This window comes from Tamandua tetradactyla, chromosome 1 (genome assembly GCF_023851605.1).
Source record: "Tamandua tetradactyla isolate mTamTet1 chromosome 1, mTamTet1.pri, whole genome shotgun sequence".
Lineage (NCBI taxonomy): Eukaryota > Metazoa > Chordata > Mammalia > Pilosa > Myrmecophagidae > Tamandua > Tamandua tetradactyla.
Window position 1 is genome coordinate 116664583 of NC_135327.1, and position 23106 is coordinate 116687688.

At 39.8% G+C, this 23106-nt stretch overlaps 1 protein-coding gene and 1 long non-coding RNA gene across 11 annotated transcripts in view; one reads left to right on the forward strand and one right to left on the reverse strand.

Annotated features, from left to right (window-relative positions):
• Window positions 1–254: 254 nt before the first annotated feature.
• Window positions 255–4925, reverse strand: LOC143651950 (uncharacterized). The gene is made up of 4 exons (XR_013160336.1): window positions 4398–4925; window positions 4161–4291; window positions 1223–1263; window positions 255–373 (listed from the first exon to the last, which is right to left on the reverse strand). It is a non-coding gene; the product is annotated as an uncharacterized LOC143651950 (long non-coding RNA).
• The window catches only part of ICA1 (islet cell autoantigen 1), a 154742-nt gene continuing 136222 nt past the window's right edge, over window positions 4587–23106 (forward strand). For 3 of the 10 annotated variants that reach the window (XM_077122824.1, XM_077122857.1, XM_077122841.1), the window contains exon 1: window positions 4949–5114. The gene's annotated coding sequence lies outside the window, so the exon portion shown is untranslated. Of the gene's footprint in view, window positions 4767–4948; window positions 5115–23106 lie in introns of those variants that run through there. The other 7 variants (XM_077122868.1, XM_077122890.1, XM_077122874.1 and 4 more) reach the window with 4 other exon arrangements.

Here is a 23106-nt window from a genome sequence, read left to right on the forward strand (position 1 = left end):
AAGCGAGACGACCCGCAGGGAGCCGTACCTGACGGCCGCATAGAGGTTGCTCCCCCGTGGGGTATTTTAGCCCGCGCGGAACCTGTTACAAAGAATGCAAGCTTAGCTCCAGTAAAGGTCTGTGCTCACAACCGCCGCGTGTTACGGATTCGTGTCTGCCATTCAAGTCGGTTTGTCTGCGTCTGTCTCTCTCTCCTCTGTCCCCTTCACCGGCCGGGGGCTTGACGCTGAGCGAGAAGTCCCGGACAGGTTCCAACCAGTGGGAACAGGGAAAGACAAAGGTGAGGGTGCATTTCTTTCAAGGGCAGGACTCAAAAGCAACACTTCTAGTCACATCCTCTTGGTCACGACCTAGTCACATGGTGACACCTTGCTGCAAAGGAAGCAAGAAAATGTAGTTTGTACCTGAGCAACCACATGCTCAGCTGCAACGTGTATTACTGTACAAAGAAGGAGAGAAAGGATATTGGGAAGTGACTAGCATTCTCTGCCAGAGCAATAAGTGACAGATTTAAGACTAGAAGAAGAGAAGAGCATCAGATTTGGAGTTAGGAGATACAGGTGGTAGTCCTAATTTAGTTTCTTACTCTATGATTAAACCAAATGTTTGACCCATGCTTCACTGGAAACCTAGTTTTTATTATCTGAGCCTGAGTTCTTAGTGATTCCTCCTAAACTTCCATGAAATAAAAGAGAAAGAGGAGAAGAGAGAGAGGGAGAGAGAGGGAGAGGGAGGGAGAGGGGGGGAGAGAGAGAGAGGGGGAGAGAGAGAGAGAGAGAGAGAGAGAGAGAGAGAGAGAGAGAGACCAGAGACCAGAGACCAGAGACCAGAGACCAGAGACCAGAGACCAGAGACCCAGAGAATTGCATTCTAACCTTTCTGGTAAGTCCTGTTCTTTAAGTGGACAGTGCCTGACCCTTTGAGGGTCATTAGCCCTATGTCTGCTGAGACGAGGGTAAAGCTATGGACCCGGGGCTAAAGTTTTCTCAAACGGTGGCCCAGTGTCTACACTCAGCAACAGGGTTACACTCTATGACAAGAACTTAAACCTACAAGGATTAGGTGTCTCATTTTGTTGTTGACAAAATAAGATGTCTCATTTTGTTACCATCAATGACAATTTTTTCTGACAGAAGTTCTAATGGTTGACACTGGGGTGAGGAGAGGGAGTTGCCCTATTTATGCAGAAAACTAAGGTGTTGTAACAATGAAAGCAATTACCTCTTTCCTCAGTGTAAAATAAGCCTCCTTTTTACTTTAGCCTTAATTTGGAAGGGAATGAAAGTTGAATTATAATTAATAAAAATATTTAATGATATTTAATAAATTTAATATCATTTATTAAACATCTGCTCTATTTTCACACATAAACACACACAAGTTTCCCAAAATATATAACTAGCTCTGATGAGAGTATAATAAAAGCATATATTTTTTTTGCTACCTAACGTAACTGATCACAGGAATTAAACCAGAATTGGCCAAGATACATAGTCCATGTTCTTGAGTACATCCAACCTTTCTTTAAGTACTATACAATAGAAGGAATAATTGACTATTTTTACCTCAAGGCAAGACACAAGGCAACGCGGATTGAATCAATAACAAGTTAAGAGATGGTCTATAGATTGAGTATCACTCGAACCCGAAACTATATATATATATATATAGCATATATATATATATATGCTATATATATATATATATGCTATTATTTTCCTAGCAGGCAAGCATATATATATATGCTTAGATAGTTTAGACTATCTAAGAAGAAGAAGAAAGTAACTTGGCAAACACTAAGGGGCATTAGAATCACCTAGCCAAAAGTATCCCTTAAGACATCATAAAACTCATCTCCTAAAAGGTAAACAGTTTGCTTCTTCCTTCATTAAAATATAGATGACTTTTAAGGTTGAGATGTTACAAGACTAGGGAATACTTGCAAAATATGTATGCAGGAGGAATTTTCTTTTATACCCTCAAGAGATAACCAGTAGATCAATCCAAGATATTTCTTGATTTCATAATCAGCTTTTCTGTCTTGTTTTATCACACATTTAGCTTCTAGGTGTCGATGCAATTTGCATAGCACCCAGAAATCTGAAGATAATTCACATATTTTGGTTTTTCTGTTTGTCCTATGCTTACTCTGAAACTTTTCCTAAGATATATATTGGATTTACTTTCAAACAGTATTGCTTTGCTAAGGATGGTGAGCAATAAGATGGAAGGAGGCAACATGTTTATATATAGGGATGCCGTACCAATCCTGGACCACCAGCCTTCCAATTTCTTTTATGTGTAAGAAAATGGACTTCTGTCTCATTTAATCCACTGCTCCTTTGGGTGTAAAAGGCAGCCTAACACAGTTCCTAATTCACATGGTACCTATTGGCACATCTTGAACCTGGGGAGCTCTCGAAAAATTTCATTGAATTGACTATGTAAAGATTTTTTCCTATGGAAAAGCTTGTATTCCTATTACAAACTGAAAAATGCAACTTATTTCCTAATGTCGGATCCCATTGTTCAATGGCCATTCTCTTCTTAGAAACTGTTTTAGATTCTCACTCACATCTTTTTGTGTTGCTGCTCTGAGAAAGTTAAAGCACCAACTTCACAACCAGAGAAGGTAGGATTGTAACAGATGCAGCAATTTTTGCAATGAGAAGGAAAAGGACTCATTATCAGGATATAGAATGCACCATGAGTTTATTATTTCCTTCTTCAAATATTATCCTAACTGTTAGGACAATATTAAGAATGATGAAAAGTCATTTTAAATTTTATTTAAAGCTCCCTGGGAGCCTGTGGAATTCACTGCCGTGCTGAGTAGACAGTGCTTGTATTACATATTTGTTCACTTTTAGATATTTTCCCTGAATTCACTTTTAGCTTCTGCAATGGGCTGACTTCTGGCCAAGATTTTCATCTTACCTTTGTAAAGGTGAGAGAAAACCTGAGTAATCAGCTACATAAATCAGCTTTCTCCCTTACTTCCTCCAATGTGCTTGTTCCAATTATCTGCATGTTGAGGACACATTTAGAACCCACAAGAAACCTGCCATTCTACTGGTTCTCTTGTAACAAATGTAAATATCTGCTCTGAAGCCCGTCTTTGATAAATGGGGTTTCTAATATGTTTTCATGTAACCAGTAAATCACTGCTGGGGGAAAGGAGAAAATTATAGTCTGGAAATTTTGTAATCTATTTCTCTCTCAGTGTTTCAATTAATTGATACATTAAGCCAACATTTACTGAGTATCTACTACATTAGAAATAACATTTCATTTTTCTGTTAAAATAATCTCTTTCTTTTTAAGTCCCACAATAGGTTTTTACACATAAGCTATTAGCTCCTGGAATCGGATATTTTAAAACAAAATATTTTAATCATCTTTCTTTTGCAAGGACACCTTTGTTTCTCATTTTAAAAAAGGGTTTGCATTTTCCTTTTTTTCCTTCTTAGAAATAGCAAAACCATTTGGCATGGCTTGTGCTGTTAATAGGCTAGTTGAATGTCTTATAGCAGCCAAAGATACAAGAAGAGAGGTTTTTTTCCCTCCCAAAATTTCTGTCAAGTCTTAGCTTTAAAAATTTGCTTTTTGTAGACCATATTCATTCAACAATTTATTAAGCATCTAAGGACCTGATATTTGCTTTACTCCCTGTTTTGTGCCATATGGGGACAGGCTCATATCCATCTATGACAATAGAATCTTCAAAGGATATATCCAAAGAATATTAACTTTAAAGGTTATGTATATTTCTGAGCTGTGTCATTTTTCTATTAAAATCTTAACATCTTCTCCTCCGATATATTTTCTTATTCATCTTGGCCAGGCACCTTTCTATCTTGAGATTAAGTCTCTTTAGACAACCTCTGCTTAACATCCTATTAACTGAATGCAAAAGGCATTCAGTACAACTCTGGGCAGTGTTTTGTTCTGTAAAAAAGGGATAGCAATTTTACCCTTCTGGGTTGCTGTAAGGATTAAATGTAAAGCACACAGCAAGCACCCCGTTCACGTTAGTTGTGGATTTCAGATTGGTTTGTATCATTACTCAATAGCCACCTTTCATTCTACCCTATTGAACTGTTTTAACCAGCTTCACCCTATTGAATCCATTCAACTTATTTATAAATATGTAACCAACCTGAAATGGAGTCATAGCATATTGTGGTTGCACTTCAGCATGGTTAATTTTAGGATGGACCTATTCCAAAACTTTTCTTCCCGTGATCTGTACACTGCTGGGTACACCAGAAACCGGGGTTGGGGTCCTTACTGATGACAAAGAATAAGAAAAGATGAAAGCGCTGCAGCATCAATAATTTAAATATAGAAGATACAACATATGAAAGGAAAAAGATAGACACATAAATACATATACAGTTGTTAACACAGCCCTTTTCCTTTAATCTCCAACTCGATTTCCGGGTACAGGCCTCTAACTTTTCTTGGTGTTGAAGTCTTGAAGCCAGCGACAGAAATCTAATCTGGAAGCAAGTAGCATGCCCTACGCACCTCAGAGAAGGAACCCTGGGGCGTTCCTTCCCTGCGGTTACCACCTGTCCGCCAGGTCATTGTGACGCAAGTGCTAGGGACACGTGGAACACCTGCAGGAGAGCCGGGCAGAGGGGGTCACCCTGGGCCGCAGATCCGAGCGGGATATATCCCAGGAGATGGGGGTCAATCAAAGACCCCAGGGAGTCGAGACAGGGAGACCCACTCCACCCACCCCTGACCCGCCCCAAACAAGGTGAGGCCATCACTCCTCCCTTTCCCCGATCCCAGGGCCCAGCTGGCAGGGGGCGCCCCGCCGGGCGTCTCCCAGAGAGGACGGGAGGAGAGTCGGCGGCGGCGCTCGGACTGCGGACGATCGCGGAGGGTGAGCGGTGCCCGCTCCCTCCGGCCGCTGCGCTGCGCTGCGGCGCGCTGGGGCTCCGCGGGCTGTTATTCCGGCTGGCGGCGACCGCCGCAGGAAGAGCCGGTTCTTGAGCTCCCTCCGCCCCCTTTCCTCGCCTGGTGCTGACGCTGACGTCGGATGAGAGACCTGGAGGGACGCTCTGACAGCGGCAGGGAGGCTCCTAGGAGCCGGGGCTCCGAGGTACCTGCCCTCCGGGGCCGGGGCCGGGGCGGGGACGCGCCGGGAGGGCTGCAGCGGGAGGCGCCCGGCAGTCGGGGGGTCGGGAGTGCCAGCCCCGAGCTGTCTCCCCTGCCCTCCGCGCGCGGCGGGTGACAGGCGGGTCGCCGCCGCCTCCTGCCTTGGAGCCGGGTGCGGGAATCCATCAGCCCCTTCCCCTCCCCCGCCGCCTCTCTCGGGCCTGGGAAGGTCTGGAGGATGCGCACGCCATGAGAGCGTGCGTCAGCCCCGGGGGAGCTGGGGAGAAGGGTTCCGGGCGCCGGCCTCGTCTCTGACCCGTGTGCAGGGAGCATCCACCCCTCGCTGAGCCGTGCCTTGCCGTCCCTTGCCTTCCCAACGGTTCGGGCTCCAAGAACCCGAGGTCGCGTCTAGGTGGGGACTTGCGTCCAGGGTTGACTTGTTGACAAGTTCACCTGCCCCGGTGCCTGTGTTTACATTTATTTTCACCTCTCTGCCCATCTTCGGCGAGGGTGGCAGCGGGCGGATGGGTACCTGTTTATAACCGCTGTTGCAAGGAGGCCTCACCTTAGGCCCCCGCAGGAGAGGTGCTCGCCAGCATCGGACCCGGACAGAGATAAGAGTCCCCAAACAGGCCAGGTCCCTGGCGCGCCCGTTTCCTTTGGGTGCTGGTGACTCCGCCTTTCCTGCGATCGGGCTATTGCAGCTGCTGTTTCCTCTAGAAACGAACGTATCCTGTTATTGTGTCTGCCTTTGCCTAAAGTGTCCCCACCACACACACACACACACACACACACACACACACACACACACACGCACACACCACCCATTAACCTTTCCCACTATCTGTTTTTACTTGGAGTGACCCAAAGTCCTACAGCTTCTGTTTGGAGCCCTAAAAGTACAGGTGCCCGTAGGCTACAGAAAGGTGTTAACTGCTTGGTTGGAGAGAATCGCAGTTTAGACTGAGAGTGGGGATCTCCTCTGGCAGATAGCATAAAAAATCAGAAAGACAAAGGGTTTTGCCAGTGAACCTGGGTGGCAACCTTTGTGCCTGAGACCCATGATCTGGTAACTTTGTCAGTATTATCAGGGCCTGGAAAATATGTCACCAGCTGCTTGGGGATGATATTGAATGTAGGAAGAAAGGAGCACAAGGCCTTGGCCATTAGAATCCTGTAAATTATGACTCATTGCAAACCTGTTCCTGTTCAAACATTTTGATAAAATCTCTTCAGGAAATATAAAATTGGTCTTCTGTGAACCTCTGGATTCACAGATCTGAGATCTGAACTGTTCCTAGGGCACAGTGGGGAAATAAGGGGGTTGGGTAGTGAAAAAAGAAATGCCTATTAGTTTGAAATTAGTGCTTCAGAGTCTATTTAAAACACATACACCTGCGTTCTAAAAAAGTACTTTTACATGGATTTTCAGACCAACAATTTTCTTTTTAGCTTTCATTATTTTTGAGACAACATCATGTAGAGAACATAATATGGGAGCAAGATCAGTTTATAATCATTCATAGATTTGGTTTTAGATAGCATTAGGCAATTTTTTTTAATTGCAGGAGATGTGGCTTTCTAAGTGTACCTTTTCGTATTACTGTTCTTTACTATATTACTTTACTGTTAATAAAGATGAATCTTTAGAAAACATAACAATTAAGCTGTATAGTGCTACATGTAATGGTGGAGAGACCCGAGCTTAGAAAACAGGCCCTGCATACTCTACCAATGGATCATTGAATGCGAAAGACACTCAATCATAGTTGCCTGGACAATTTTATTTTATAGCTCTTTTACCTTCACTTGGTACACTTGGGTGTCTTTCTGACTTTGCTCAGAATCTTCATTGCTGTGCTTTTCTCTTCATATCAATTTTTTGAGAAGTACAGAATATTTAGTTAAAACCTTATAAATAGCTGCGTTTTCCAGATATTTGACTAAACAGTCCTTTTTTCTCAGGTGCAGGCAGTTATATCAGAGTTAGGGAAGTGTGGCAACTGTGAAATGGTATATGAGGGTAAACTTGTGTTGGTGTAAACTTTAAAGTTACAGAAACATCTTACATAGGGGATGAGGAAGTTGATAAGCTGCAAGGATCATGAAGAAGTTGTCTTGTGTGTTGGTTGAGCCCAACAGCTAAAAGTCTGAGGGTTGTGGCAAGGTTTAATGGTTAGAATGCTGGTAAATAGTCCTTTTTATTCCATGGGCATCATCAGATATTTTTGTCCATAAAGCAGCATAGATCACTAATTAATTAACTTATCCATGGTCAATCCAGAATCTGCCTCAACAGAATGTTAAACTCAAAAAATGATAGAGGAGAAACCGTTTTTTTGTTTTTGTTTTCAGTTGTTTCTTGACTCACAAACTGTTGTGTTCTGTGACACAATCAGATCTAGCACTGTGAAGGAAGTGCTTTGGGGTGGACAAGGATTGGACAAGGAAGGTTGAAGCCCAGCTCCAACCCTTAGCCAGCCATGTGTCCTTAAGCAAGTTCCTGAAGCTCTGTAAGTTGTCATTTCCTTATCTATAACACAGAATCCACCTGGGTGGTTACGGTGGAGATTAGAGATCATACATGTAAAATGCTTGGCATAGTGAATAAGACTCCAGTATTAGCTGTAATTATTCTTTCACATGCTAAACATGTGAGCTATCTATTTCTGAAAAGAATACTACTGGTTTACCTGTGATAGGGATCTAGTCCAATTTGGTTTTGAGGAATTGAAAAATTTTGTATGAATACTGAGAGCCTGGGCCTTTGAAAAAATATTCCCTTAAATTGGGGGGATGCAGTTGAAAGCTAATTTGTTCCAGTGGGGATTGATACTCCAAGCCCCTGCCACTCAATGTGGTCCATGGACCAGCAGAAGTGGTTTCCCCTGGGCATTTTAATCGTTAAGCACTTTAATGGCCAAGACCTTGTTCTCCTTTCTTCCTAATTTCAATATCATTCCTAAGCAGCTGGTGACATATTTTCCAGGCCCTGGTAATATTTACAAAGTTACAGATCATGAATCTCAGACACAAAAGTTGTTAGAAATGCAGAATCTCAGACCCCAAACTCAGGCCTGTTGAATTCAAATCTGTATTTTAACAAATCCCCAGGTGATTCAGATATACTTTAAAATTTGAGAAGCATAGTTCTAACCTGTTGTTTCTCACACTTTAGTGTCCAAAAGAATCACATGGGTGCTTGCTAAATGTAGATTCCCAGCCTGACTGCCACAACGCCTCGGGGTGCTCTGATGCTCAGGGTCCTTCCAGCACTCACTGTGTGAGAAAAGCTGCACCAAACATTTTCTAATACCCTGCTCTAAAACAGGACTCTTCTGCCTTCCTTAACAAAGCTCTCTGGCAAACATGATCTTATTTGATATTCTATCTCCTTTCAAGGTTAGGCAGTATTATAATCCCCATCTATCTCATAAGAAAATGAAGACTCCAGGCATTATTTGCCCTTAATAATGCCTATGGCAGAACCAATTTGAAGCCTTTGAAATTCTAGTTGACCATATTTTCACAACTCTAGCACCCAAGCTAAGACCTTTTTTAAAAATGTGTAAGACTTTTTTCACAATACTAATGAATCAGTCCAGGACAAGGATGACTATACATAAAAGTACATTTTATATGTACGTTTTAAATGAAGCATACTTTCTATGTGATTGTAGGCCAATTGCTTGGCCTACTGAGCCTCGGTTTGCCATCCATAAAATAGGAATGTCTACTTGGCAGTGAGGAGAAGATATAGTGTGAAGCATTACATCTCAGTATCTGAAAAGTGGTGGTTCTAAACAGGAGTTCTTTGTCACATTTTAAACTAGTGAGAGAGAATAAGTTCAAAAAAGCCTAGGGAAGATGCCATGCTACATTGCTTATGGTATCCATCAGTCTTTCCTGCTAAGTCAGATGCCCTCACTCCTAATCAGAGAATTGGGGTCATTTATCCACAAGCATTTATTGAATATATACCATATGCCATGTACTTGCATTGAGCACTGGAATCCCTTGATAAGATCCAGATCTTACCATGCCCTTTAGGAGCCTGCAGTCTAGTAAGGGAGCTAAACTGGTTAGCTGATAATTATACTTCAGCAAAAATGGGGAGGAGAAGGAGACATGGGGTAGTGAAGGCCAGGGCAGAAGCACCCACGCAGCCAGGAGACAGGGTGAAAACCTGAGCAGGCTTATACCGGAGGTGACACCTAAATTGATTTTTTTTTTTTTTTTTTTTTTTAAGAATCTATTTTTTTTTTATTAATTAAAAAAAGAATTAACAAAACAATTAGAAATCATTCCAATCTACCTGTACAATCAGTAATTCTTAATAACATCACATAGTTGCATATTCATCATTTCTTAGTACATTTGCATCGATTTAGAAAAAGAAATAAAAAGACAACAGAATAAGAATTAAAACAATAATAGAAAGAAAAAAAAACAAAAAAAACAAAAACAAAAAACCTATACCTCACATGCAGCTTCATTCAGTGTTTTAACATAATTGCATTACAATTGGGTAGTATTGTGCTGTCCATTTCTGAGTTTTTATATCCAGTCCCGTTGTACAGTCTGTATCCCTTCATCTCCAATTATCCCTTCTCTCTTTTTTTTTTTTTTAATTAACAGAAAAAAAGAAATTAACCCAACATTTACAGATCATACCATTCTACACATGCAATCATTAATTCTTAACATCATCACATAGCTGCATGATCATCATTTCTTAGTACATTTGCATTGGTTTAGAAGAACTAGCAACATAACCGAAAAAGATATAGAATGTTAATATAGAGAAAAAAATAAAAGTAATAATAGTAAAATCAAAACAAAACAACACAAAACAAAACAAAAACCTATAGCTCAGATGCAGCGTCATTCAGTGTTTTAACATGATTACTTTACAATTAGGTATTATTGTGCTGTCCATTTTTGAGTTTTTGTATCTAGTCCTGTTGCACAGTCTGTATCCCTTCAGCTTCAATTACCCATTGTCTTACCCTGTTTCTAACTCCTGCTGAACTCTGTTACCAATGACATATTTCAAGTTTATTCTCGAATGTCCGTTCACATCAGTGGGACCATACAGTATTTGTCCTTTAGTTTTTGGCTGGATTCACTCAGCATAATATTCTCTAGGTCCATCCATGTTATTACATGGTTCATAAGTTTATCTTGTCTTAAAGCTGCATAATATTCCATCGTATGTATATACCACAGTTTGTTTAGCCACTCTTCTGTTGATGGAGATTTTGGCTGTTTCCATCTCTTTGCAATTGTAAATAACGCTGCTATAAACATTGGTGTGCAAATGTCCGTTTGTGTCTTTGCCCTTAAGTCCTTTGAGTAGATACCTAGCAATGGTATTGCTGGGTCGTATGGCAATTCTATATTCAGCTTTTTGAGGAACCGCCAAACTGCCTTCCACAGTGGTTGCACCCTTTGACATTCCCACCAACAGTGGATAAGTGTGCCTCTTTCTCCGCATCCTCTCCAGCACTTGTCATTTTCTGTTTTGTTGATAATGGCCATTCTGGTGGGTGTGAGATGATATCTCATTGTGGTTTTGATTTGCATTTCTCTAATGGCCAGGGACATTGAGCATCTCTTCATGTGCCTCTTGGCCATCCGTATTTCCTCTTCTGAGAGGTGTCTGTTCAAGTCTTTTTCCCATTTTGTAATTGGGTTGGCTGTCTTTTTGTTGTTGAGATGAACAATCTCTTTATAAATTCTGGATACTAGACCTTTATCTGATATATCATTTCCAAATATTGTCTCCCATTGTGAAGGCTGTCTTTCTACTTTCTTGATGAAGTTCTTTGATGCACAAAAGTGTTTAATTTTGAGGAGTTCCCATTTATTTATTTCCTTCTTCAGTGCTCTTGCTTTAGGTTTAAGGTCCATAAAACCGCCTCCAGTTGTAAGATCCATAAGATATCTCCCTACATTTTCCTCTAACTGTTTTATGGTCTTAGACCTAATGTTTAGATCTTTGATCCATTTTGAGTTAACTTTTGTATAGGGTGTGAGAGATGGGTCTTCTTTCATTCTTTTGCATATGGATATCCAGTTCTCTAGGCACCATTTATTGAAGAGACTGCTCTGTCCCAGGTGAGTTGGCTTGACTGCCTTATCAAAGATCAAATGTCCATAGATGAGAGGGTCTATATCTGAGCACTCTATTCGATTCCATTGGTCGATATATCTATCTTTATGCCAATACCATGCTGTTTTGACCACTGTGGCTTCATAATATGCCTTAAAGTCAGGCATCGTTAGACCTCCAGCTTCGTTTTTTTTCTTCAAGATGTTTTTAGCAATTCGGGGCACCCTGCCCTTCCAGATAAATTTGCTTATTGGTTTTTCTATTTCTGAAAAATAAGTTGTTGGGATTTTGATTGGTATTGCATTGAATCTGTAAATCAATTTAGGTAGGATTGACATCTTAACTATATTTAGTCTTCCAATCCATGAACACGGTATGCCCTTCCATCTATTTAGGTCTTCTGTGATTTCTTTTAGCAGTTTTTTGTAGTTTTCTTTATATAGGTTTTTTGTCTCTTTAGTTAAATTTATTCCTAGGTATTTTATTCTTTTAGTTGCAATTGTAAATGGGATTCGTTTCTTGATTTCCCCCTCAGCTTGTTCCTTACTAGTGTATAGAAATGCTACAGATTTTTGAATGTTGATCTTGTAACCTGCTACTTTGCTGTACTCATTTATTAGCTCTAGTAGTTTTGTTGTGGATTTTTCCGGGTTTTCGACGTATAGTATCATATCGTCTGCAAACAGTGATAGTTTTACTTCTTCCTTTCCAATTTTGATGCCTTGTATTTCTTTTTCTTGTCTAATTGCTCTGGCTAGAACCTCCAACACAATGTTAAATAATAGTGGTGATAGTGGACATCCTTGTCTTGTTCCTGATCTTAGGGGGAAAGTTTTCAATTTTTCCCCATTGAGGATGATATTAGCTGTGGGTTTTTCATATATTCCCTCTATCATTTTAAGGAAGTTCCCTTGTATTCCTATCTTTTGAAGTGTTTTCAACAGGAAAGGATGTTGAATCTTGTCGAATGCCTTCTCTGCATCAATTGAGATGATCATGTGATTTTTCTGCTTTGATTTGTTGATATGGTGTATTACATTAATTGATTTTCTTATGTTGAACCATCCTTGCATACCTGGGATGAATCCTACTTGGTCATGATGTATAATTCTTTTAATGTGTTGTTGGATACGATTTGCTAGAATTTTATTGAGGATTTTTGCATCTGTATTCATTAGAGAGATTGGTCTGTAGTTTTCTTTTTTTGTAATATCTTTGCCTGGTTTTGGTATGAGGGTGATGTTGGCTTCATAGAATGAATTAGGTAGTTTTCCCTCCACTTCGATTTTTTTGAAGAGTTTGAAGAGAATTGGTACTAATTCTTTCTGGAACGTTTGGTAGAATTCACATGTGAAGCCATCTGGTCCTGGACTTTTCTTTTTAGGAAGCTTTTGAATGACTAATTCAATTTCTTTACTTGTGATTGGTTTGTTGAGGTCATCTATGTCTTCTTGAGTCAAAGTTGGTTGTTCATGTCTTTCCAGGAACCCGTCCATTTCCTCTAAATTGTTGTATTTATTAGCGTAAAGTTGTTCATAGTATCCTGTTATTACCTCCTTTATTTCTGTGAGGTCAGTAGTTATGTCTCCTCTTCCATTTCTGATCTTATTTATTTGCATCCTCTCTCTTCTTCTTTTTGTCAATCTTGCTAAGGGCCCATCAATCTTATTGATTTTCTCATAGAACCAACTTCTGGCCTTATTGATTTTCTCTATTGTTTTCATGTTTTCAATTTCATTTATTTGTGCTCTAATCTTTGTTATTTCTTTCCTTTTGCTTGCTTTGGGGTTAGCTTGCTGTTCTTTCTCCAGTTCTTCCAAATGGACAGTTAATTCCTGAATTTTTGCCTTTTCTTCTTTTCTGATATAGGCATTTAGAGCAATAAATTTCCCTCTTAGCACTGCCTTTGCTGCGTCCCATAAGTTTTGATATGTTGTGTTTTCATTTTCATTCGCCTCGAGGTATTTGCTAATTTCTCTTGCAATTTCTTCTTTGACCCAGTCGTTGTTTAGGAGTGTGTTGTTGAGCCTCCACGTATTTGTGAATTTTCTGGCACTCTGCCTATTATTGATTTCCAACATCATTCCTTTATGGTCCGAGAAAGTGTTGTGTAAGATTTCAATCTTTTTAAATTTGTTAAGACTTGCTTTGTGACCCAGCATATGGTCTATCTTTGAGAATGATCCATGAGCACTTGAGAAAAAGGTGTATCCTGCTGTTGTGGGATGTAATGTCCTATAAATGTCTATTAAGTCTAGTTCATTTATAGTAATATTCAGATTCTCTATTTCTTTGTTGATCCTCTGTCTAGATGTTCTGTCCCTTGATGAGAGTGGTGAGTTGAAGTCTCCAACTATTATGGTATATGAGTCTATTTCCCTTTTCAGTGTTTGCAGTATATTCCTCACGTATTTTGGGGCATTCTGATTCGGTGCGTAAATATTTATGATTGTTATGTCTTCTTGTTTAATTGTTCCTTTTATTAGTATATAGTGTCCTTCTTTGTCTCTTTTAACTGCTTTACATTTGAAGTCTAATTTGTTGGCTATTAGTATAGCCACTCCTGCTCTTTTCTGGTTGTTATTTGCATGAAATATCTTTTCCCAACCTTTCACTTTCAACCTATGTTTATCTTTGGGTCTAAGATGTGTTTCCTGTAGACAGCATATAGAAGGATCCTGTTTTTTAATCCATTCTGCCAATCTATGTCTTTTGATTGGGGAATTCAGTCCATTGACATTTAGTGTTATTACTGTTTGGATAATATTTTCCTCTAACATTTTGCCTTTTGTATTATATATATCATATCTGATTTTCCTTCTTTCTACACTCTTTTCCATATCTCTCTCTTCTGTCTTTTTGTATCTGACTCTAGTGCTCCCTTTAGTATTTCTTGCAGAGCTGGTCTCTTGGTCACAAATTCTCTCAGTGACTTTTTGTCTGAGAATGTTTTAATTTCTCCCTCATTTTTGAAGGATAATTTTGCTGGATATAGGAGTCTTGGTTGGCAGTTTTTCTCTTTCAGCATTCTAAATATATCATCCCACTGTCTTCTAGCTTCCATGGTTTCTGCTGAGAAATCTACACAAAGTCTTATTGGGTTTCCCTTGTATGTAATGGATTGCTTCTCTCTTGCTGCTTTCAAGATCTTCTCTTTCTCTTTGACCTCTGACATTCTAACTAGTAAGTGTCTTGGAGAACGCCTATTTGGGTCTAATCTCTTTGGGGTGCGCTGCACTTCTTGGATCTGTAATTTTAGGTCTTTCATAAGAGTTGGGAAATTTTCAGTGAAAATTTCTTCCATTAGTTTTTCTCCTCCTTTTCCCTTCTCTTCTCCTTCTGGGACACCCACAACACGTATATTTGTGAGGTTCATATTGTCCTTGAGTTCCCTGATACCCTGTTCAAATTTTTCCATTCTTTTCCCGATAGTTTCTGTTTCTTTTTGGAATTCAGATGTTCCATCCTCCAAATCACTAATTCTATCTTCTGTCTCTTTAAATCTATCATTGTAGCTATCCATTATTTTTTCTATGTTTGCTACTTTATCCTTCACTTCCATAAGTTCTGCGATTTGTTTTTTCAGTTTTTCTATTTCTTCTTTATGTTCAGCCCATGTCCTCTTCATGTCCTCCCTCAATTTATCGATTTCATTTTTGAAGAGGTTTTCCATTTCTGTTCGTATATTCAGCATTAGTTGTCTCAGCTCTTGTGTCTCATTTGAGCTATTGGTTTATTCCTTTGACTGAGCCATATTCTCAATCTTTTGAGCGTGGACAGTTATCTTCTGCTGCTGGCGTCTGGGCATTTATTCAGATTTCTCTTGGTGTTGGACCCAGCAAGGTTGTAATATTTTTCTGTGAAATCTCTGGGTTCTGTTTTTCTTATCCTGCCCAGTAGGTGGCGCTCGTGGCACACGTTTGTCTGCGGGTCCCACCAGTAAAAGGTGCTGTGGGACCTTAAACTTTGGAAAACTCTCGCTGTCCTGGGGGTTCACTAGCCGAAGCGGCTTGAGCCGGCCCTCGGTCCAAACGCAGGGAGGGTTGCTGGTCGCCGCAGCCAGGGAAAGAGCCCGTCCGAATTTCCTAGTCGGCCCTGGGCAACAAGCGTGGCGGGAGGGCGCCAGCGGCAGCGGCCCACCCGAGAGAGTGCACGTTCCCCAGGAGTCACGGGTTTGGAAGGGGCCTCCCCCACCCGTCACCGTTCTCCGCGGCCTGGGGGTTTCTGATCCAATTCTCTCAGTTGGTTCGGGGGCTGCGCGTGGTGTGGGCGCCAGCCGTCTTTGTTTCAGGGGACCGCCTCTCCAATTCTCCCAGCCGGCCCGGGAAGGGGGAAGGGAGTAACTCCGGCCGCTTGCCACCCCGCCCGGTAAGGCCCGCGCGCCTCGGCGATCTCACCCGAGCTGCTTCTCTCAGCCAGCCAGCCGTTCCAGGATGGGGTACGCTGTCTTTTTTATCTCTGTTGTGGCTTTGGGCGCTTTCTGTATCGTTTCTACTCCCCTAGTAGGTGTCCTGGAGAAGAAACTAAGATCCGCGCGTCTTACTAAGCCGCCATCTTCCAGGAAGTCCCCCTAAATTGATTTTTGAAGTACTGGTAGGAATTAGACGGGTTAAAAAAAAAAAGTATTGGGAGAAGGGAGAGAATTCCCAGCAGAAGGGACCATGTGTACAAAAGTCAGAGGTAAGAGGGAGAATACAGAGACAAAATACTGCAAATTGTCCTACAGCATGGAGCCTGATGTGCATGTGTGAGAACCTCCAGAGATGTGGCTGATGAGGCAGAGGAGTCCATAATCAGTTCACATGTGCCTTATATGTCTTCTAAGTCATGTGGAGAGCTAGAACATAAAGTGTAAACTGGTACTGTCCTGAGAAAACAGATATGTGATCATCCTACTCATATACTATAGGAAGGGGGTTGATTTTAGATAGAGGGAGCTACTAAGAACAGCATGGAACAAATATTAAGTGATTTTGCCCCTCATTAGCTGAGTGGTCCAGGGCAGGTTTGATCACTGTGAAGCTGGAGGATAAGATGCAACAATCATTGTAAGCACAGGACTGATTTCAGTTATGAGCCAGATAGATGTGGAGGTCCTTGAAGGTATTAGTAGAAAATGTCAGTAGAAGAGAAAATTGCAAGGGTGAAATTTAGAATCCAGGGTGTATGTGGATGTGTTTAGTGATGAGCCCTGAACATATCAATAATGGTATGTTGTTAACCTGAAGAGTCTAGATTTGAGAGTATAAAGGTCCTCTTACCTCTGGTAAAGGTATTTGTACAAGAAGTGACTATAAAGTATTGCAACTTCTTTTTGAGAGCACGTATTAAAATCCATCCCATTGCTTACAATCATGATCATTTCCACTTGTCTGTTCCCAGAATAGGGCATGATCACAGATGTCGAAACCTAATAGTACTTAGGAGAAATCCATCCTTCTCTGCATGTTTCTTGGGATAAGACAATCTTAAACCAAAGACTGCAGAGTTTTGATAAATGGCAGCCCTCTCCCCATAGATAGGAACCCCAATGGCCACCAAGTGTCCATCAGTAATTGTAGGTTTCTTGTCCACAAACCCCACGGCAGTAATGATTTGGGAACTAAATCAGCACCTGAGCCTGTGATTAGGAGAGGGTTTTGTTTTTTTTTTCTTTTTTTTGCATTGCAGGCATCAGAAATTGAACCTGGGTCTCTGGCATGGCAGGCGAGAATTCTGCTACTGTGTCACTGTCACACTACCCTGTTTTTTATATAAATATAGACCATTATTCAACCTCCTTTCATCCAGGAGCAGAGTAGAGTGATTAAAAAAGAGGAGCTCAGGAGTCAAAGACAGACCTGGTTTTGCTAGTTGTTGACTTGAGCAAGTCACTTCACTTTTCTAAGCTTTTTTCCTCACCTGTAAAATGGGGTGAGTTGCTTCGTAGTGTTGTTGTGGAGATAATATGAGATAATGGTGGAAAGCACTTCAACCCGCAGAGTGCTTCATAAATGTAAGCACATAATTCTTGACCTTTGTTTAGCATATATTAGCTATGTGTCGGCTGTGTTTCAGGTGCTGTGCTCCATGCTAAGGAGGCAAAGATGAACCAATTGGGGTCACTGCCCTCAAGGGGCTCAGTCTAGTGCAGGAAATGCGGATATGGTTAGATCGTTGCAGCAGAGTACCAGGATGATGAGAGTTCTGCTGCGTCGGGATGGGGCAATTAATCCTTCAGTGGGGAGCATGGGAGGGGCAGTCTCCTAGGAATTGGATTGGGGAAGGCTTCACTGAGGAGGTACCATTTGAGGAGTCTTGAAGCATAGTGTAGGTTGGCTGGTTGGACAAGGATCAGGAAAACATTTCAAGTGGAAGCAATCTTCAGGGCTTGAAGTGGTATAGTATATTCAGGGAAGCTCGACCTGCTGAATATGATTAGAAGAAGTAATTTCCTGTATAGGCTATAGAGAAATTTTTTGGAAAGGGAGCCTGAAAGTGAAAAAGCTTTTATTTTTATTTTTATTTTTTTGCCAAGAAGTTTGGAATTTCTCTAGTGGCAAGAGAAAACAATGAAAGCATTGTAAGTAGAAGAGTGGTGTGATAAGATTTGCATTTTTTAGTAGTAGTTCAGACCGTGGTATAAAAGGTAGGAGTGGACAGATACAGGGGCAGTAGTATCTTTTGAGGCCTAGACTAAATTCTGGCTGTGAAGATAGATCTATTTAATAGCCTTTTAGGAGAGAGTGCGGATAGAACTTGGAAACTGGCTGCAAAAGGTAAGAGAGAAGTCATTTCCCACTTAGGCCCTTTGGTGGATTTAGTGCTGGTAATCAACTTAGGGACCACAGGGGAAGAACGATTTGAGGGTGGAAATTGGGGCGAGAAATGTTCAGGTTTAGATGTGTTGAATTTGAAGGGTGTATAAGAAATCCCTGTGAAAATTACTAGAGGTAGATGGAAATGTGCATCTGAATCTCTGCATTGTTTAGTTATGGAAGGCACTGGCATGTGGTTGAAACCTTGGGAGTGATTAAATCACCTAGAGAGTACAAGTGCAGTGTAATAGCCACGGTTGTAGAGCCTTATGGATCACTGGTGTTTGAGATGTGGACAGGAGAAAAAGAGCTAATAAGGAAGATTGAAAGGATTTGAAGGTATAGAGATTTTCTCCTCAGAAATCTGAGGGTACCCATGAAAGGGTAGCTTCTTGAGAAGGGGAGGAGATATAATCAAAGGATCAAGTGAGGTAAGGACTCGCGTTGGGCTCATAAGTAAAAGAGATTTTTTGGTATGATGGAGAAATGAACCTGATTACACGGGCTTAGAAAGACTATGAAGAGAAGAAGAAAGAGTGGTAACTAGAGTGAGAAAGGGGTTGAAGAGTGTAGATTGAGGGCAGAAAGCAAGAGATATTGATTAACTTAAAAGGGATAATGGATGGACGAAGGTGGGGAGGGCCAGGGAGTGCAACCGGAGTTGCAGGAAGAGGTATACCTGGGTCGGTCCCTTCCAGAGAAAAGAAAGGGAGTGGTAATGGTTATAGTCTTGGTTCTGCATGGTTCCAGAGAAGTGGGCAGGTAGTGCCCAGGGAATGAAAGCAATGAAAGAAGATACCCAGTGCAATGCCAAGGGTATGGCACCCCCACAGTGCATGTGGAGGGAGATGATCCATCACCAGCCTGGGGAGTTTGTTTTCAACCTCCATTTTCAAGAACCATGAGATCCTCCTCTTTTCTGTTCCCTGAAGCCAGAAGTTGAGTGACCTTATACTTGATTCTCTTTCCTCACCATTGCTACGGGCAGCATTGGCGTCATTGAGAAGAATGTAAAGTTTGCATTGCGTGCCAAAATGCTCCCTCCTTTCTGCTTCCTGCTTCTCTCTTTAATGCATTCCTGACCTGGAGCAGAGCCCATTGCCTTTGTGTAACTTCCTGGTTACTCTACCTGAGCCTGCCCTCCCAGGTATATGCCCCATGGCCCTGTCTTTCCTGATCTCCATAAAATCATCCAGTCTTGTGCCTTACTAATTCAGGATTTTGCTGCTATTTAACCCCACAAATTTATTCCTTGGGAATTCAAGAAGAACTTGGAGAAGGAACCTTTATTATCTCTTAGATAACACCAATGAGATGATCCAGTGTAGGCAAGGGTGGCTCGGTGGGGGTGGTAGGGAGGGAATATGAAAAGATAGAATTCTCTCTGTGCTTGTTTCTCTTTTCGCTGACTTTTACGTTAAGGTCTTTTTCTGTCTTCTCCTTCTCCTGTCTGGACTGCATTCATGCCTTGCTCTTAAGCCAACCCAAACTCGATTATGATTTAGCTGCTGCAATTTAACCAAGAAAAGTCCTTGAATGCGTGCCGTTTCCAGAAAAAAGGAGCAGTGGTGGTTTGTTTACTATGCACAGTAACTAGACATTTTATGAACCACATGCAGGTGTCTGTGTATTTCAGTGATTTAAGACTTTAGTGAAGAGAGTTTACTCTGTGTCGTAGGGAAATTTCATTAGCCCTGGACCTCAGTTCTCTGATTTATGAAAGCAAGAGTTTAGACTAAATAATCTCTAAATTGTCTCTTAACTCTAAGAAAGATCCTCTGAAGGCATAAGAAATTATTTGATCAACTCTTTAAAAGGCTTTAAATTATGACGTTGAACAACCTTAAAGAGAGAGAATCTTGTAAACAGTGCCCCCTAATTATTTTTTGATTGTTGTCATTATGCTTATGTACAATTTCATAAAGCTACGGTCTCTACATTCACACTTTTTGATTCTTTCTTCACATTTGTATTTATATATTATTAACCATTCATATTTTTCTAGGTATTTGCATATGAATTGTACATAATATGTTTATAAAAATGTATTTATAAATGTAGACATTTTATTTTTGTTTTTATTTGTATATTTTTCCTTATCTTTTCATTTTTGATGATCTCATACTAGTCTGTCCACTTCATTTATCATTCCCATGAACCTGATTTGAAACAAATAGCATATTTTGCATGTAGATTTAGACCTTTTAAAAATACAACTTATTATGAAAATGTAGAGGGCAACCGTTATGTAGGTCATTTTAAAAATAGTCTATATACATGTATATGCATATGATTTTATTTTTGTAATGACATTTCTGACTGAAAATTATTAGAGATTCTGAGGGAAAAGAGTTGTTTTAAGATATCTTGTAGCTCGTGCAGAAAATTGATAACCAAAATTATGAAATTTATTTCTAGTTCTTTTGCTGATTACTATTGCCTCAGACAAATATTCTCCAATAAAAATATAATGATAGTTACATATATAATTAAAATTTTCTACTAGACAGAGTACCAAAAAAACTAAAGAGAGACAGGTGAAATTAATTTTGTTAATATGTTTTGTTTAACCCAACACATCCCAAATATTATTTCAACATAAAATGTATAATTAAATATATAATGTGTTTATTTATATAAATAAATTAAAATGTGTAAATCTATTTCTACCTTTTTTTTTTTTTTTTCACATGGGCAGACACCAGGAATCGAACCCAGGTCCTCTGGCATGGCAGGCGAGCATTTTTGTCTGCTGAGCCACCATGGCCCTGTAAATCTACTTTTAAACATACAAATGTATTTTCTAAAATATATACACAAGCATGAAAAGAAGAATATGCAATTTTTATAAGCATGAAAATGCAAACAAATATGAAATACAGAGTTATTAATACAGCATTTTACGTTCTATTTTTGTACAAAGCCTTTGAAAGCCAGTGTGTGCTTTACACTTTCAGCACATCTTAGCATGTGGCCAGTGGCTAGCACATTGGACAGTGCATTAAATGTAAAGTTAGCTTATTTCAGATTATTCTTCCATAAGAAAATGTTAAAGTTGGCATCACACTTTAAAATAATGTTTGGAAGAGGCTTCCAAGTTCTATGATTGGACCCCAACTATAAAATGTTCTTTAAAAGTGCAGTTTAAGGATACTATTTAATCCTTTCATTTAATGTCCTGTGCTGACAGATGTGGTATTTCTTTATGTAAGCTGACCAAGACCTTTGTCTGACCAGGGTGTTCCTTCCTGCTTCATCTTTTGAGGTTGAGCTTTTAGAGAAAAGGTCACCATAAATATTAGGAATTTAAAATCCATATGCAGTATTTGAATTGGCATGTAAGCATCATATAAGCCAGTTGAAATAAAATCAAAGATGAATATCATTTACACAGCAGTCTTTTTTTTTCAGTAACTCTTTTCTTTCTCAAGGCAACCTGTTCTTTTTCTGTTAACATCTTCTCATCTACATTATAATCTTGTTTGTCCTTGTAAATTTCTTGTATGTTTATTGTTTTCAAATGCCAACCTTTTCGTTATCACTGCCATGTTTTTGTTGTAGCACAAAGTTCACCGTTAATCATCCTTTGTAAAGGGAACTTTAAGCAAGAAAAAGAGGAATAAGACCTGAAACTGCTCCCCACTCCTGAGGAATATGAGTTCTGTGGTTTGTTTTTGGTTGGTTTTGTGGGGTTATAATATTTTTTAAATAGTATTAATGCTAAGGATGATAGCACTTTAAAGAATATCTTGGCTGTGATTTTACTTTCTTAGTAAATGAAACATTTAACTGGTATCTCTCTTTAAGAGACAGCTCTTCTGTATTCCAGTAGCCAGGTTTCTTGAAGATGATTGTATAACGATATAGCTTTCACAGTGTGACTGTATGATTGTGAAAACCTTGTGTCTGATGCTCCTTTTATCTACCTTATCAACAGACAGGTAAAACACGTGGAATAAAGATGAATAAAAGGGGGAACAAATGTTAAAATAAATTTAGAGTGAAATGCTGGTGATCGGTGAGGGGCAGGGGGGAGGGGTATGGTACGTATGAATTTTTTTCTGTTTTTTTTTATTTCTTTTTCTGAATAGATGCACATGTTCCAAGAAATGATTATGATGATGAATTCGCAACTATGTGATGATATTGTGAATTACTGATTATATATGTAGAACGGAATGATCAAAAGATAAAAAAAAAAAAAGAGAGAGAAAGAGACAGCTCTTGGAACAGCTCATGATAGCGGCAGAATATACCAGGTTGTGAATTGACTGATGAGAATTTCAATCCCATTCATCTCTATGACTGATCTTGGACAAGACTCCACTTAATCCAGTTGGACAAGGCTCCACTTTGTCCAGTTTAAAGATGATAAACTCCAGTTCATCATCTTTAAAAATGAAGATGTGTTTATTATCTCTCCAATATAAATGTTTCTGAAAGTAATTAAAATGAGTTTCATAGTTTTTGAGGCTGAAGGCATCCTAGATTTCGTCAGTTTTCCAGATGCTCAAAGTAAGACTAGATAGGAAAAGTGAGTTGGATGTTTGTGGCATATTCATGGATTTTTCAGCTTTTATTTTATATTGAACAGCATATCAGGATAAAAGTTGCATTGGCATAAATATTTGCATTAGGAGTGTGATTTTGGTAATTTTAGGAAATCATTAAGCTTAATTAATCTATCTATATAATACCTGAACTGTTTTGAGATGTAAATAAAATAGTAATTTAAAAGTATCCCAACAATTCTGAATAAAATGCAGATTTTAACAGCAACTTGAATAAATTCAGGTTTTTGTTTCCCACTCTAAAGATTTGCTGACTTACAAAGTTAAAGTATAACTCTATTTCATGTTTACGTGTGAATTTAGGAAATGGCAAAAATCACTTGCAGAAGACACAAAACTCAACTAGAAACAGGATCTGTTTAATGTTCTATGGAATGCCAAGTTATCATAATCTTATCAAAATCTGAAATCAAAGCTGTGTGACATCTGACAGATAGGAAAAATACCCAAAAGAACTAATCAAAATCACATTAATTACTGTCGAGCTTTGAAAGGATGGGAAGGTTAATTCAA